Source organism: Ornithodoros turicata, chromosome 6 (assembly GCF_037126465.1).
Source record: "Ornithodoros turicata isolate Travis chromosome 6, ASM3712646v1, whole genome shotgun sequence".
NCBI classification, from domain to species: domain Eukaryota; kingdom Metazoa; phylum Arthropoda; class Arachnida; order Ixodida; family Argasidae; genus Ornithodoros; species Ornithodoros turicata.
In genome coordinates, this window is record NC_088206.1 from 47,031,341 (window position 1) to 47,048,620 (window position 17,280).

Consider the following 17,280-nt stretch of genomic DNA (forward strand, 5'->3'; position numbering starts at 1 on the left):
CTCAGTCAAGGCTTAGCATGAGCCAATCAGCGTGTGAAGTGGGGGCGGAGCCAATTAATTAGCATGAAGGAGCTACGGTCAACCAATCAAAGATCAGTAGGCTTAGCATGGGCCAATCAACGTGTGAAGTGGGCGGAGCTAATGGCGGCCAATCAGATGGCTTTGGATTTGGCTTGTGTTGGCTTAGAACTGGATTGTGTTGGCTTAGAATCGGCCATCTTGGATTAGAAAAAAGATGCCGTTATAGCGCTCGGTTCTTGTGCCGCTCGGTTCTTATGCCGCTCGGTTCTTATGCCGGCACCGTTATTAAGCCGTATTAATCAATACTACTAGCAGCGACAAAGGTAACTTCCCGGAATGCAGACGCAGCATTGCGATTTTTTCTATTTTCAAAGTGCTGTCTGTTGACAATACAAAAAAAAAACATCTGCTGTACACCTAACATTTTATTAATATGCGCGTTGCTCCACACATGCGCATTGTTTAGAACTCAATTGATGTTGATGTTGACGAAAAAATAATAGGGAGAAATAGGGAACTCAGTAACATGCTTCATACCCTAACGACCTTCGTTTTGTGGTTGTACCAATATAGCAGCTGTCCATGAACCAATCAATGTCAATCCGTATTACAGATCACTTCTTTTCATTTAGTTAGTTATTTTTTTCCTATTCAAAGAAGTACCCGTGAGGTACCGCGTTGGCATCTAGGTTTGACACAGGCGTCTATATTCAGCGACACCTGCGTTCTTTGCGCTGGCATTGGAACCACTGTCCCGCACTTTCCTACGTCTGTGGATGTAGCATGAAAATGCAAACACCGAACTTTTACTAACCATATAATCAACTAACGAACGTGCTGTTCCGTCGCGTCCGTTTCATTTATCTCATATTTCTTAATTTACTTTATTTATTTATGTATTTCTGGAATAGCAAGCCGACGTCCCGTTTGGCTGACTTTTAGCCTGTTTTTTTTTTTTTTTCGTCTAATACATATATCCCCCATCCCCCGTCGCTGTCGTTGGTTGTCGTTGGTTTTCCTTGCTTCGCGAACGTGAATTTGGGTTCGGGAAAAGACTGTTGCTCATTGCGTGGGCGGAAATAATTGTGCAGCGGCCGCTTGATCGATTTTTCTGATTGGTTCACGTGGAGCGTTCATGAGAAAAAAAAAAGAAAATAATAAAGATAAAAATAAAAATAACTCGATCAATAAAAGAAAGAGAAACAACAAATAAAGCTGCAGTTCTAAGTACCGTTATCCTAAGAAACATTTATCTGTGTGTAATCCGCTTGCTGGCTGTTTCAACATTACGAACATTACAGGGCAGTCCTGTTGAACGCTACTGGAATGTTTGTGAAGTCGGCCTTCCACTAACCCTAAATACAAGAGATTTTCGTTAGCCTTATGAGACAGTTGACTGAGTAAGCACAAACCCGAAACGGCAAAATCGAGCAAATTGACGTTTCATGTCAAGCTAATAAACTCATCTCACTTCTCTATAAGCGCACCGAAAAAAGAAGAGGTTTATTGGTCTCGGTGGTCTCTTACACGGGCCGCGACAACGCTGACTCGTCTACCCAACGTTCCCCCCCCCCCCGACAACGCTGGCTGACGTTAATCCCTTTACGAGCAGCTAAGTAAGCTTTTGTTCTGGTCTCCAAGGCCATGTTCTAAGTCCGCTGTCCATGAAAGTAAAGAGGAGAGAGGGAGCACTACAGTGCGCGTGCGCGCCACATGGTCGGCGGATGGATACGGTCAAAATGTTCCGCGCGGTTTTTCCTGTGCTACGGCTAGAGGGCGACACAGAATGACGCGGTTTACGGGGCTCTGAGACGGTATTTATCCGTACTCACGTTTCATGCTTTTTATAAAAACGGAAAGTGCTAGACATATAAATTTGATGTCTATCGATTCCTGAAATATTTCCAGAGAAAGTAAATGGAAAGTTTTTTTCGAAATGTCTATAGAAGTTTAATAAAACCTGTTCAAAGAGGAAGGAGAAAAATTGTGTATTTTTTTCGCATTCGTGACGTCGCCGTAAAATACATACGACATATATGAGAAATCTGGTAGCGTAATGCTCTTCATCTCGTCTTCCTCTTTATGATGAAATCACCCGCGTCAAAATCTGCGCGGCGGTTACCGAGAGAAAGCATAAAAACTGTTCCATAGGAAATACCTTGGGACGGAGAGCTGGTATGCCCTCTTAAACAGCAAGTACGCATTCAATATGAGGACACGAAATTTCAGAAAACGTTTACATGTTCGATCACAGTGTGCGTTAAAAAGCTCATCGCTTACCTGTCTGTCGAAGACAGGCAACTGATTCTGTTTGCCTCATCTGTGACCGGTGTTCGTCGAGCTCTGACTTCGGCTCGCATTTGCGGCATCGGCGACGTTTCGAAAGCGAGGCTCCCGAACTGTTCAGCACACAGAATTTCCTTCTTGGTCGTAGAAAGGTCAGAAAAAAGTTCCGGGCTCGAAGTCACCGCATTTCTTGCTTCGACGTCGATATTGAAGATCGCTTTCCGGATGCCGCCTCTCTCACAAACTCACTAACAACAGAACTTCCGGTCCGGTCGCCCAATGAAACATGAACCTCATGTTTTCGTCACGCACACGGAAATTGGCGGATATCCACTACAAAGAGGCTAGATTTCGGCGCCGATTGCGCGAGTTAAGGAGGAAAAGCCAAGTTGGTTTTCAGCTCCCCGTTTGGCAAACTTTGCCGCCGCGCACAGCCAAAATATTTCGCGTGTGGCTTGTAGGCATACTATACCTTCGTAATAGATGCAAACGAAAGATTTGTTGAACTTCTGGTCAGAGTCCCTTTAAAGGTCAGCTACGCCGATTTCCCGATGTGTTGAAACGGTTGTGATATTCAGAACGAGCACATCCAACTGCCCCCGAAACGCACCTTCGTTTCTCAATTTTGTCTTCCTATTACGAAAATTAATTCATCAAAGAAACCAAAACAAGCCATGGGCGCAGCCATTTCTGTGACGTAGATGGGATAAACCTGCTCCATCTACGTAGATAGAGAATCGTGCGTCTGATTGGATGAAAGCTGAGGCTTTCTCTGACTTCCCTGGCGTCTTCTCCCGTTTCGAGGAAATCCAGTTATGGCCGCTGGCTACGATGAGTGTTTCGTCCGAGGTAATCCCGAGAACTATTGAACGATGGAAACAACAAACGCGAACTCACCTCAACATCATTTTCGGCGTGAAATTGTGATTATGTGCTCGAGAACTTCGCAGTTCAACCGTTCAGCTGCTATTCACGTCAACCCGTTTGCTGCTTTTACTACAAGTGCAGGAATGGGAGCGATTGAGCAACAACGTGAGACTTGGTGATCGTTTGAGCATATACCTGCAGAGGACTGGTCTTCAAAGAAAGAAGGCCGTATTTCTGCCCATGCACATCGTGCGATTGCCAGGCTTGTTACACGAGATAGATATATTGTGCAGCATCATAGCGCGACTGCAATGAACGACGTAGGAATGTATGGTGACCACTCGAACTGCATTCGTTGAACCATTCGTCGGTTATATGAAGGTGCTCATTAGAGTTGCCCCGAACAAAAAGTGTGGGATGTAGTTTTGTAGTGTGTTGTTTATCTCGTAGAGCGCATCGCAGCATGTAGGTCGAGAGCCCTTATACGTATTTTTTGCATGTTTACTTGAGTGTGCGCATTGTTCTATACCACACAGGCCATATTTCATTCATAATAGTTTCGCAAATAAACACGTACGGGTCGATCTCATATTGCTTCTGAGTTAGGCATAGTGTCTTCAGATCAGGGTATGTGTACCCTGTTTGCTGGGCCCAACAGATGTTATTAAGGTATTAAGGGTAGTGCAGCATTTCCCACTACCATGCTAACATTGCCTGAATAAGGAACCTTACACTGTGCTGTGTATTCCACACTCAGTTGTCTCGCGATGTATACCCCCAATTATTATATTGGGTACTCCACATGATCAACCAGTCAGCACTTCCCATATCCTATTTTTTTTTAAACATGTGCTTAAAATTGCACAACTGCCACTCAAGTAACTTTGCCACCAAATTAGTCAGTGACAAAAGGTATATGTACTTTATCGCAAATTTAATAACCTTAGTGGAAATGGTTGATGGTGTCCTCTGCCTTGTACGGTGCACTTCATAGCAAAATACACAATAGTCCAAATGTTTTCCTTGTCCACAAATGCCCTGTCAAAGCTGAAAGACTCTTATCAAAATGGGGAAGCGGGCTTGCTTGTCCAGAGAAACAAATATGAAACTGCAGTGCTCAACGTAAATAACTGCATGCTCAGCAACTAAGGCTGGTGATGCCGAAGACCTAATATTTCTTGGTTAAAAGGAACAAAGGAGAAAAGACCACTGCGGCATATTAATGTTGTTTCAAAAGTATAACACCACAAAATTTTTGAGAGTCAGTTGGTGTATTTAGTTACGTTGGTCACCTCCTGCACCAATTTTTAATAAGATTCAAATGCGTTGCTACCAACCAGAACCTAAGCTTGACCTATGATCTAATAATAATAATAGTATCTATCTATGACCTATATGGACCTTCACCACTAGTTTGGTCTAGGTTTCACACATGGCTTCTAGTGAAATTCGAAGCTGCTCTGTAGAGCTGACAGGAGACTTGCAGAGTAGAGAATTTTTTATTTATACTTTCCAAAGAACATGTAAAAAAACAATGTGCTGTACCAACTGTATTCAAAGAAATACAAATATACTTTGTTTTAGCTATGTGCATATTAGCAGATGACAGGTGACTGATGACACACAATGGGCGTCAAGGGTGAGAACACAAGAATACTACCACTGCAGGCACGGTCCTGAAATTCTAAGTCACCATTTGTCAGAAAGCAATGACCACGCACAGCCTAAGGATCATATTGAGCTTCTTCCATCATTCTTTTTATTGACAGCATGTTGGCTGCCATCCAGTCCATGAAAGTGACCCTTATCGTTTAAACAACAGCAAACGAGCTGGTGATAGTGTCCATGATGGCGAGACCTGAAGAGGAGATACAAGAAGGGACATAAACACGCTATGTTGAGACATTGTGTATGTCCCTTCCTATTCCTTGTCTCAGGGTTTTCCGCTATGGACCTTCATGATGTTTCCTTCGGCAAACTTTACATATTTTTATGTAGAATTGTGGAGGTACAGCCAGGCGCTGTTAGCAAATCACACAGTACTTTTCTTGAATCAAGAATCCATAGAAGGTACACAGTCATCTTCAGCATTGCACACATCTATGGGACATGTTAATCACTTTGGAATGTCACAGACATGTCATGGAGGCCGGCACATGGTTAGTGGTGCTGAACAGACAACTATTTGTCAGAGTTTAAGCATAAAAAGCAGTTTTGTCACCCGCATGTTGAGACAGATGTATCTCTACATACTTTGCCATGACACAAATATATGGAGCAACAAATGTACCCTCTACTTTATTATGGTTATTAGTCAACACTGCCAAGAATGTGGGAATACAGTCTTGTACCACCTACACTCTTCAAAATGACCTTCACACACGACACATTGTAGGTCAACGAGACTCCAGAATGATGTCCTCTCCCTCCCCATTGGCTGAAAACATTTTTCTACTACTTTGCATAAGGGGAAGTTAGTACAAGAAACGCACACATTCCTTTTTTGAGCAAATCAGTATTCAGACCGTTACCATACTGTGGTAGGCCTGCAGTGCATTACGTGGTACAGCACACACTGTAAAAAATGTCACCGTAGAACCTGTCCCCCATTCTAATGACAGTCTTCTCCAGTTTTTCAAACTGCCATTTCCCATAGTGCTTTATGGTATGACACAGTATTTCTAAATCTTTACTGTAGTTTACTGGTTGTAGCATAAAAAAGACACCACTGTTTCCGATCACAGGACGCAAGCCATAAGTGCTATACGGAAACAGTACATGCTGCTCTCTAGCAGTTGTTAGTGTTTGGACATGGTATGGTGCATGCAGGGTAAATTCCATGGTTAAAATATCCAAACGTGAACAACTGTTAGATTACATGATGTAGAATGCTCTATAGTACAGTAAAACCTCCAAAGTCCGACACCTCCCTACCTCGGACAACTCCCCATGATTTCATTGCACGCGCAGGCTCCCATTGAAACTACATGGAGACGAAATTCTCTACGTCGGACACCTCCCTATCTTGGAAGTAGGATAGGGTTTTCCCTGCAAAGTCGGACAAAACCCTGGCCAAATTACCTCAATATCGGCCCATCTTTGCACCAAAAAGACCCAAAATGAGCCAGTGGCCTTGACTTTTGCCCCTTTTTTCCCCTATACTGGTCTCAGTATTTTGTTGCTTTAGTTTTTAGAGTCCAAAAACAAGTGCTGTCAGTCTACATTGTAATTCTTTGTGAGCACTTGTCTTCAGTTTGTCTAGAGCCTTTGAACGAGCACTGCACCAAAGCTATGAGAAGTAGGCTGACGCTTCAGAGACAAGTCCTTGCTGCTCGAAAAGCTCCAGAGGTAATGCCATTGAGTAGAATCTGAACGGAATTGAATATACTAAAATCAGTAATAATTATCAGTGAAGAGTGGGTAGATGTACCACTACCAGGCACCACCACCAGGTACCACTAAGGACCTTAAATTGAAGAAGGGGGACATTTCTCACAGCTGTGATCTCTTCCATTTTTTGTTGCCGTCATATTCTGTAACTCGGACACCTCTATAAGTAGGAGACGCTTCGGCTGCACCGCGGGTGTCCAACATAGGAAGGTTTCACTGTATTTATGTTCCGTGTCATGTGACCACAAACAATATATACTTTTGCTCATGCTGCACAACACAGGCGAATTGAGCTGCATGTGAGGATAATAACATGAAACCCGAGGCACGGAGGAAAAGGCATGACTTTACGGTCTCTGTGTCAGTTGTTTCATGTTGTAATTGCGTACCAGCTGGCCTGTACCTGAGAATAGGTTTGATGCATTATACATGCACCATAGACATGCAGTATGTGGTGTGTTGTGATAATAATGCCACTGCCAATTGAAGAATAATGCTCCAGGTGGATTGTTTCGGTACAATCTTGAACTATGCATACCAAGGGGTAGGGCATCTGCGTGACAGGTTTACCTGGACGTAAGAATGTAAATGTTAGCTGAAGTCATTGAATAATTAACATTATCAATATACTGCTGCAGATCATACCAACAATAGCACACAAGATGCTCCGATACGTTATGCAGGAATGTCTCTGTACTCACAATATTAGTACAGCAGCTACAGAAAGGCATAAAACAAGTTTTTGTATACATGATACCACTTGAATGCAAAACAAGCTTCTGCTGCACTGCCAGAACACCACGGCGGACAGATTTACCTTACTTCACCTGAGAAAAAGTATGTACTGTTGCACACATGATGCTGTTTGAATGTCTCGAAAAACATAATTTATGACCGAAAGACATCAACTGGAAGATTTCGATTTACCTTAGTCAAAACTGAGAAAAAGTATGTGCTGTTGCACACGTGAAACTGCTTGAACTGCCCTTGAGCGCTCTGGAAGAACACCTTATTTGTGACCAAAATACAACAGCTGAGCCAACATTGAATTTATACCTTACTCAAAATACACAAGATGTGCTGCCGTGCATATGATACGATGATACTGCTTAAATGTACTCTGAAAGCGCTGGCACCTCAGGCATGGTTGCTCTAAGCTAGCGAGCAACGGCAAGGGTATACGAACACAAGAAGTCGAGCACAAGTGATAGAATGCACTTGATTAATCAGAAAATGAAATGTCTCAGTACCAGGTGTCACTGTTCCGTCAAGAAAAACAGATAAACTTTGAAGGGGCGTCTGGTTGGCACTGGTGACAGCCTTCAGCTTGAAACCCAGACGATGATAGTTGAGACGTGGAGAGCAAGCTTTTCGGTGGTGCCAGAATGCCTGCAAAATCATTTAACAAATAAGGCAATTCCAAATCTGTACTAAGAATACACCCGCTGGGGCGTAATCTCTAAAGGATGAAGCAGTAACTGACAGATAGCGTATTTTTCTCTTCTACGTGATGCAATTTGCACCGCATGACTGACTTGTCTAACATTACGTGTCTTACCTTTATCTGCTGCCTAGTCCTGCCCCTGCAATCTCCTGCTGCAGATAAGGTTGGCACAGCATCCCGGACGAGACATCTTCGGCTTCTTGTGAAACAAGTTGCGCATTGCTTCCGTAACATTCGTATGAGCCAGATGAACAGATCAAATCACTGCTTTCGAAGGTGGCACCCAGTCGGAGTTGTAACCGACTGTTGCAGTCAATAGATTTCTCTTTCGCCTTTCGGAAAATTGTGGTTTGAAACATTGGAACTGCATGCTGAAGTGTTCTTGCAGACGGGAGCAAAACGCTCACGCATTCTCGGCACGCAGCACAGAACACGAATCACACCAGGAAGTCTGCACTGGCCTAGCAAATGCTTTGCAGTCGAAGCAAGCAAAACTCACGTTCCTCGTGGGTTTAGTGAAGTCCAGAAATATACTAGCTCCCTAATAGCGAACTGTTTATCACTTCCCCAATGTGAATCTGCGCAGCAGACGGCTCGGCAGAAGAAACTGGCCGGCTTGGCGGAAGAAACCAAGCCAAAAGTCATGCCAAGCCGAAGCGCGGGCAGACCTCGAATGTGTCGTCGACACAGGGTTTGCGGGCCACACGACGGGATGTCAGTGAAACTAAAAATTCACTTTTTCGGAAAACCGCGAGGAGTTTGGGATAACTATTTTGCATACATAATCAGTGTTCCCTTATGACCACATCGTTAGAGTACCATTCCATTCTGTAACACTCGAAAATCGGCGTAGCCGAGCTTTAAGGAATGCTTTTCTAATGTCCTTTAGTGTTTTCTAATTTTGAGCGGGGTGGGGTGTACTGTTTACATTATGGTGCAAGTATATACTGGTTATCATGTTGCTGGTAGTATGTTGTTTTGCATGATGACGGTTGTGTTCTAGGGGGGAAAAGTGTTACCAAGATAGCTACGGCAGGCGAATGCCGTACTGATAGCAGTGTTTTCTGATATCGAAGGGTCGTAGACGCCCACGTGTATTGTTCAGTGTACCACATATAAAGCGTTGCGCCCTCTTAGGTTGGTTACTCTTTTGTCTGCACTTCTGCCTGCACGGCAGAGCGGTGTGGCTGTCTGGATGCTGAATAAAAGTATTTCGCCAATAGTCTGGTGTTTTGCGCAATTATAACGTATATTGTATTATTGTATATTTTGCGCTTCTACGCGAGGAAAATATGTAATCCGAAACTAATTAATTACTCGCAAAAATTACCAGAACCGATGATTTTTTTTTTTTTTTTCTCGGAGAGGTATGTGCTCAAGATCCCCAATGGTGTAGTAGATGTCGCGATACCGTCCCACGCGTACTTTGAAAGTTGTCATTTTCTAGTTGATTTTTATGGTCAGCTAATTAATGAACGTGCGCATATCAATTTCACGCTGCATGGCTAATGGATGATACGTCAGAAATGCTTACAAAAAATAAAGTTTCCCGATATAGGTGGCGCCGTTCTCAAATTATTCGTCCCGGGGATTTATCAGAGATACCCTGTATACACTCTGTGCTATTCGAAAAACTTGGAAACCAAGCAACTGCATTTCCAGGAGCTACGAATGTGTCAAAGACAATGACAGTGCTAATGTTTGTTAGCCCCTGGCTAACTGATCTCGCCGAAGACACTAAGAGAACGAATGAAGAAGGCGACTTGCTAAAAGCAACGTTATGTACTGGCAAGCAACTGTCGGTATACAGTACAGAGGTTTTGGTTTTTGCAGCTATTTTGCATTCCATCTCGCCACATGCATACAACTTTGCAATAGGATAATTTTGCCTGACCATTCAACTCTGCGCCGTGTTTGTTGCAACTATGGAGGCGGTCCTTTGAAAGAGCAAAATTGGGCTTTTTTATTATTATTATTATTGCTGGTATCTCCTTGCTGGGATGTGTCAACATCGGGACTTTTGAAAGTGGACACAGACCAGATGCTCTTGTGCGGCTGATATGTGTACTTGTGAAGAAATAAACAATGCCTTAAATGACTTCTGTATATGCTAAACAATGATTTCATTCAAGACCGAACACAAAACAAGGCGGAAACCAGAAAGCCGAGTACACTAAAACGGAAATAAGGATAATCTATTGGCCCCCTTCACTTTCATTAGAAGTTTATGTAGATTATCTGTGGCTCAGTGTAATATTTTTTAAACACATGTACTTGTCATAAGGGCTTTGTTTATAGCACAGGCTGTGTTTTATGGGGTTAAGGAAAAAGTCTACTCTGATAATCTCCATTGACTGCTCCGGAAAAGCACAATTCCCATATCGGACCCCACTCCTGGGGGCGAGGCCAACCGGAAGTCGCGCGTACGCTAATAATGAATTACGCTTACTGAGGTCAGGTTGGTTAGGCTAACAGACGGCGAAATCGTTGGTTAGGTCGGTGCGCCATGGCAGAAGCCTTGCGGCAGGCGAAACAACGGTTGCTGCATCAGCTGCACTTCCGTCTAAGGCTCGTTCCCAGTGCTAGATCTAAGCGTGTCCAATGTGGTATCCCAGGCAGCACAGCGTGACGACCCAACGTCGGTGCGTCGGCGGCGACCGAACCGACCATGGTCCGGCATACGGTTTGCAACACGGGGATGTTAATGGTCCGTTATCGGCAGCCTGTGCCGTACCCTATCGATTTCCCGAGGTGCAGCCAATGCACACTTACGGGTACCTCCTACCCCCCAAACAATAGTTATTTTGCGCGATTTCTAAAAACAAAATCAATATGCCATTGTAGAAAACTCTTTATTGCATCATAGTCACAAGATACATGGGTTCTTTAATGCATCACTTCAACAGCAATGAAAAAAAAAAAGTGTTACATTGAAAGTATATAACCACCAGTCCCGCATATGTACTATTTACTTCACAAATATTCACTTAACACGGGTTATATGAAACAGAGATAGAAGTTGGAACTCGTTGCCAGTTAAGTCAGGCTGTTGAAAGATGGAAGTCACTGAAAAGGTTAGCCAGAACATAATTGTAGGCCGGTTCCACGTTAGCTCAGACAGGGAGGCCCCATGGACCTCCCGAATTTTCATGATTTTTTATATATATTTAGACGCTCATCGCAGATGACGATCAACATTGGTAAAATTAATCATTCGAATACTTTCTGTGCAAAAAATCGAGAAATCCAGACCTGAATTCGATTGTTGCAATTTTGCCGTGTTTGCACGTGTATACATCCTGAGTTTTAAAAGATATCGTAGTGCAATTTTTTTGTGCTTTAGTATACCTACCTGCCAGCACTCCGAGCGCAAATTCAGGCGCACAGGTGCAACACTGTATCGTATAAAAAGCGGCGAACATGCTCTGTCGCGCAGTTTTGTTCAAACTTCGACGCTTCTTGCTCTGGCTGTAGATATCTCCGACACGTTCGTACGTAGTGGGGGCGCGTTTGAACGCGCTAATCAGCAGTATACGCCTTTGGAAAAGAAGTTTTTGCGTTAGATGAAAGGCCTAACATCAGGCACCCTGGCAAAATATATACGAAATCAAGTGGGTCCTTTTTGAGAAATACACGCGCAAAATCCATGTTTATTTCGAAATATGCCTAAACATTTGCCTATTTCAGCACATGCCGCTAGGAAGTATATGCAGGATAGATATATCAGATGAAAGTGCATTAAAAGCTGAGTGAGCTGATACCAAGTATTGCGACCAGGGACATCTATATATCCAGAGATATCAGGCGTCGAAATTAGGACAAACGTGCGCGAGAGGGCATGTTCGCCATTTTTTATAGCACACAGCGTTGCACCTGCGTGCTAAAATTTGCTCCCGGACAGCTGGCATGTAGGCATAATAAAGCAGCATCAAAAAATTTCACAATATCTCTTAACACTCGGGAGGTATACGCGTGCAACCACGGCAAAACTGAAACATCCAAATTCAGGGCCGGATTTTCTCGATTTTTTTTGCACGAAAGCTATTCGGCAAAAATGTTGATCATAATATACAATGAGCTTATAAATAGAAAAATACAGAAGACCCAGGAGGTAGATGGAACCTCCCTGCCTGAACTGACGTGAAACCGGCTCGTAACTAAATTTCAAACGCAGTTACACGTAATAAAACGTAATGAAAATTGACGTGAAGTTCCTAAGCTACTGTAGAAATGTAACAGGTTACCTTCAAGTTATTTTCTACTCAATATATACACTTTTCAGCTCTTGACCTGCCTATATGGTTAATTCAGACCTTGCTGTCACAATGCGCGATTCAAGACGTTTCAAAATAGTCGTGATATACAAAAATATCAATATCTGCTACGACAAAAGAAGCCTACATTTATAGGCTTCTTTAGGGAGGGATTTGATGATTTTGATCTCGTAATAAGGCACATGAAAAAGGAGCACAAAGCAGTTTATGCTCTACGAGTTGTCCCCTACATACATATCGTAGAACCGTGCCAAGTTTTAATCCTGCTACTCAATGCCCTCTATCATTATCAATACACTGCTTATCGTTAAGATGCGCGATACCTGAGCTTCCTAATGCTCGGCTAAAACAATTTTTAACGGTAGCACATCATATCCTCCAAACGCCCATTTCCACCGACATCCCAATTCAACCAAAAGCTCATTTCCTCCAAAAAAATATTCGGAGGTTCTGGGCTTTCGGTTGATCTGGGCATGCGGGTGGCAGTGACCCATATCCCCCAAATGATCTTTTCATCCAAGCGCCCAGAACCACCGAAAGCGGGATACTTCAAAGGACACGCGTCCACCGTTTAATAGGGAGAGGAGGAAGGGTGAGCGGCTCCCAAGTATGCGGGAATCCGATATACAGCTCGAGACAGAGTTAACTGGAACGCCACTTCGACTGTCGGAGCTAAACTCGGGGAGAGAGCAACCCTAGCAGCTCTTACGAGAAATAAAGGCAAATAGTGTTCCGGCTGTCCCACTGTTGCTGTGGAGGTGTAAGCCTTGCCATGAGCTATTGACTCGGCATTGGCCTTAGCTGTGGTTATCATCGCGATGTTTGTTTGTGTTTGCGGCGATTATGTGAAGGTGCATGCCGGCTGATATCGCACGGATACGATGCCTTTATCTCATTGATACACGCCAAAGTGGTCGCGTTCGCCCAGTGGGGCATTTTCAGATTTGTGATAAAACAAATGATGCACGGGGTCTAGTGGAAAATGTATTGGAGTTGCTGTCCACCTTTGCGCGTATTAATGAGATAACAGCATCGTATCAGCGTGATATCGGCCAGCATACACCTTTACATAATCGTCTCAAACCCAAACAAACATCGCGATGATAACCACCGTTGAGAGTAATGCCGAGTCAACAACTCATGCCAAGGCGGACACCCTCGCAGCATCATGCCGAGTGGTGGTCATTTGGTGGAAACTTTTTTTTTTTTTTTTGCCAGATCCCGAGCAGTAAAGCAATATTGCATGTTCGCGTGGCACTTTCCGTGCGCCCGGAATTTCCCAGCTATTACTTTTTTCGTCCGGTCTCGAAACGATCGAGCAGCGGGTCGCCCAACTATATCCGGTGTCGTCAAATCCGCACTGCAACGGTGGATCTGATTGGACCGCACGTCGAAGTTCACGTTATTTAGCAGACGACAGAACCCGAAGACAGGCGACCGCGATGGCCCTAGCGTGATCCAAGTGTACGAATTCTGCCCTGATTCAAAAAGGATGAGGCGAGCCTGAGCCTGATCCTAAAACCGCCAGATCCCTTCCACTCATGTTCGGGTGGCTACTGTCACATGATCCAGCTCCGGAGCCGACCTAGCAATTTTCGAGCGCCAGGCAGTGTTGTAATTAAATGACCATCACAATTCGCCATAAGTAGGACAGTGGAAACATTATTTCCCTTTATTTCTCCTAAGCGCCGCTAGGGTGATTCTCTTCCCGATTCAGCGGTCGAAGTGGCGTTCCAGTTAACTCTGCTTCGAGCTGTACTTCCTTCAACTCGCCAGAAAGGGTCACATGGGTTCCTGACTGCTGCTCATCCGGTGCTCAAAATGTTCTGTAGCATGAGGTATGCGGTCCGTTGATTTGCACAGCTTCTTTTGTTCCCCTGCTTACTAATAATTCTCCTTAGAGATGTAACATATATGACTAATATAAATATGAGAGCTGATGCACGAGATCTATATTAAAGAAGCTTGATCGTAGTTGGATAGAAATTACACGACACTCGGTGTGTACAAATGAGATCGCGTTCAAGAAGTGATCTGAACGAAGAGGTATCCCGAAAATGAATTTTATTGGTATGCACGTTGCTGACGGGAGAAGCACTATCTTCGGAAGGTCATGGAAGTCCGCGTCATGATTCACGGAAAAAGAACATGGTGGGAGTGGTATGTTCTGTGGCTGGAACATTTAGCGGGACGGCGGAAAACAAACAAAACTCAAGCGCCTTCAGAGGAGATCTACAGTTCAGACGATATGTTGGTTTCATGCATTCGTACTGTTTGCAAGCTTTTTCTAGGGGTTGTTTCAGCCGGTTAATAGAGTGTTTTCTGGACGTCTGAACTGCATTAACAGAACGCATAAAAAAAAAGTAAAGGAGGAGGTCCTTTTTGTAACCTTCTTCGAGACCTGTGAAGTGGGCGCTTTGTTACTGTATTTGCTTTCCACTATGATGACCTACACAGTGCCTGTAGCCCGGTCACTCACATGGAAAATATCTCTCTGTTCGGATCGGATCATTTTTTGAATGCGATCGACATCAATAATACCTTTCCTTTGCAAACTTCACTTCTGACTCAGTTGCAGGATTGGATTCCCGCACACCCAAAAACAGCTCAGCCTTCCTCCTCTCCTTGACAAACAGAGGAATCGTGTCCTTTCAAGTATCACGCTTTCGGTGGTTCTGGGCGCTCGGATGAAATGAGCTTTTGGGGGATATGGGTCACTGCCACCCGCGTGCCCAGATCAACCGAAAGCCCAGAACCTCCGAACATTTTTTCGGATGAAATGAGCTTTTGGTTGATTTGGGACGTCGGTGGAAATGGGCATTTGGAGGATATGAGGCCTAACCTTTTTAACATTCACCGTGTAACAACGGGAGTTAGTCGCGCCGTGCACGTGCGATCTTTCATCTCAAGTCATGGGGGGAGGACTCTGCCCGCGATGTTTGTAGACCAGAATCGAACAAAAGGAACTCTGAACTTTCTTCAAGTTACTTTGACGAACTTAACCCCCCACTCCCGAAACAAAAGAAAAAGGGAAAGGAGCGAGCTCCTCAAGAAGTTACTGGACCTCAAAAGCAAAGAGCTATGCAAAAGGTTACTGAAAATGGCTAAGCAGAGTAGCCTAGTTACAGTATCGACTTACTGGTAACGAGTTACGCCCAACAACATGGAACACGTGAACAACTAGAGAATCCGTACTACATGTGTCATGATCGTTCTATACCTCCTTTAAGAAAATTGAAGAAATATTTGCGCACCTTTGCTAATACGAGGGCAACAATACACACAATTTGGGAACCACAATCTAAGAAAAAAGGTGTGAGAAGGTGGTAACTTCCTTAGTTACCTCCTGAACCAACATAGCGTCTGATAAGGGGTGTAAAAAGGTGGTAAAAGAAATTATCATCCATCCAAATTACAATAAAAAGGTGTACGCCCCCCCTCGCTCACCGAATTAGAAGCGGTAACCCTATTATTCGTGGCAGAGAGTGAGGTATAGGGGGTAGAACTTTGCAACCTTTTAGGCACAACATATGCGACAACTATTACCTCCTAAAAGGTCTAATTGCTCCACCCTTTTTCCTGAGAGTGCAGTATGGCACATGTAGTGTGACTCGTACCCTTGTCTTTAGGAGCAATATTAATGTATCAAGAAGATGCCTTTTCTTATGGCTTTCTTGCTACGAAGGCCCCTTATTATGGATAGCTGAAGTCCTTTTAAAAGAAAAACAACACAGCATACCAGATTGTATTCCTTTCAAGCAAGCATCACAGCGCGATAGGTTCATAGTGTTGTAACCGAAGTGCGGGGTGGATTCTGAAAGTGGAAGATAGCTTGAGGTCAGGGTTACACCGAGAAAAGTACACCACACCACAAGATGCACACGTTATTGAATACAGACCAGGGATGGGCAGTATTTAAATACATTGTAATTAAAATACTATCTAAAATATAAATACATGTATTTATATTTTGTATTTAAATACAAATTTGGAAAATGTATTTATAATTATATTTAAATACCAATTTTCGGGTATTTATTCTTGTAAATACTTTATAAATACCCTTAAATACAGAAAGTATACTGACTACGTTGCCCTGCATTTGACCTTTCGGGAAGAAGGGCGAGTTTGGGGCGTATGCCGGGTTTGCGCTAGCATGCGCATGCGACAAACCATTTTAGATGGCGTGTTTTTCACTGTTGTTGCGGACAACGGTCGTGACTACCCCCTTACGTTGTTCTACGAAGCACCTTCGTCAAATTTAATACATGAATTTGTTCATCGGCACCTGTGGAGATGCTGCTCTCCTTTGCGATTCTGATTGTACGGCCGAACAGAAGATGTCTAAAAGAAGCAGTCTTCGAGAAATTTCTAATATTAAAATCGCCATGATAATGTAAAAAATAAATGCTATTCTTTCTTGCTGATTTGTCCTTATGATCATAATTATTTCTGTAATTCCAGATGACATCTTCCTCACAGTATTTATGGTAGTAGTTACGGTATTTAAATACCGTATTTATATTTTGTATTTAAATACTCATGTTGAAAACTATTTATGAAGAGTATTTAAATACCCCTGTCAACAAAGTATTTTGTATTTATATTTAAATACTCAAAAAATGTATTTATGCCCATCCCTGATACAGACCAAATAGCTAAACTTACAGTTTTCAGCATGACATGACAAGATCCGCTAAAAAAGTCTTGACCATCATCACTGGCTCTGAGGCAGAGATCTGGTGGTGGGCACTTCGGTGATACCTTCATCAAGGCATTGATTGCTTTAAGCACGCTCTGGTAGTGGTCCAGCATGACATTCTGAATGAAAGATCAGGATAGCTTTCATTCACTCAGTTTCAAACAAATTGACATATCATGCGTCGATCACATTACGCAAACGGATTAAAGCGGAATAATTTATTCACTTCGGAGGTTCCTTTTTTCCTTTTCTTTTTATTTAGAATGACTACAAAAACGAACCTTGAGCTGAAGTCC

General features: G+C 43.4%; 1 long non-coding RNA gene across 1 annotated transcript; it reads right to left on the reverse strand.

Annotated features, from left to right (window-relative positions):
- Positions 1 to 6,341: 6,341 nt before the first annotated feature.
- LOC135397985 (uncharacterized) lies at positions 6,342 to 8,552 on the reverse strand. The gene is made up of 3 exons (XR_010423933.1): positions 8,123 to 8,552; positions 7,815 to 7,953; positions 6,342 to 7,134 (listed from the first exon to the last, which is right to left on the reverse strand). It is a non-coding gene; the product is annotated as an uncharacterized LOC135397985 (long non-coding RNA).
- Between the last annotated feature and the right edge of the window lie 8,728 nt (positions 8,553 to 17,280).